Source organism: Electrophorus electricus, chromosome 3 (genome assembly GCF_013358815.1).
Source record: "Electrophorus electricus isolate fEleEle1 chromosome 3, fEleEle1.pri, whole genome shotgun sequence".
Taxonomy (NCBI): Eukaryota; Metazoa; Chordata; class Actinopteri; order Gymnotiformes; family Gymnotidae; genus Electrophorus; species Electrophorus electricus.
The window spans coordinates 27,724,023-27,725,000 of NC_049537.1; positions in this window are offsets into that span (position 1 = coordinate 27,724,023).

Here is a 978-nt window from a genome sequence, read left to right on the forward strand (position 1 = left end):
CCGCACTTTCGGCTCCCTTACGAGTATCCCTTAGTGACAGATTTCGCCATTGCAGTTTCACTTTCGGCTGTCTTATTTAAAAAGGTGGATTGAATTTATATTATATTCATACCATTTGTAATTTATTAAAGCATGGATCGAATGTATATATTATTCTTCTTAGATGAGAAAAGCCATTTTTAACAGGAAAAATCACACTTGTAATATTCAATACACTAAATACACTAAAACATACAGTAAGACTACTGTAATATATGAGCCAGTAAAGAAAATAAGACCTCAGTACCAACCGCTGTTTATTTATTTATGTCATTTATAGGCAAAAGATGTTTTAATGTTCAACAGATGTCAGTACGCAAAATGTCCCTGCATGCCCCTGCCACAATGGCACTCTCAAAAAAAAGTGTTCTTAAATTTTAGCATCACTAATCTTACCTGTGTGCACAGCTTCTTTCAGTTATCTACAATAGGAAACCACGTCCCCCTTGTTCACACAGAGCTGAGGAGGCCCGTTTGCTGCTTGAGAAAGGTTGGAAAACAACATTTAACGGAGGCTGCAGTTTGAGATTGCAGGGGACAATGTCGTCTGGTTTTCTTAAAATAGCTGTTTGCATAAAAAGCTTTACAGGCTTTTTTTTTTTTTGGAGTAAAACAGCAGTGTGTGTGCATGTGGAAAAATGAGAAGGGATGGGTTCATAATTGAGCAGTGCGACAGCGCACGTGCTCGCTGGGAACTGAACCCATGACCTTGGAGATGATCACATTGCTCTGTCAGGTTAGTGGCAGGAGTGTGATTACATGTAGGCTCACATCCCAAAACCCCACATTCAACACGTGGAGGTCATCAAGACAATGTGGGTTCCTCAGGATTAGCTATACTGAAGGGAGGACTAAAGAGAAATCCTTAAAGTGGCATTTGAAGGTGGTGGCTGGTCTTTGCACACCTTTATGCGTAATTGGCATTAGGTCCCAGTTTGT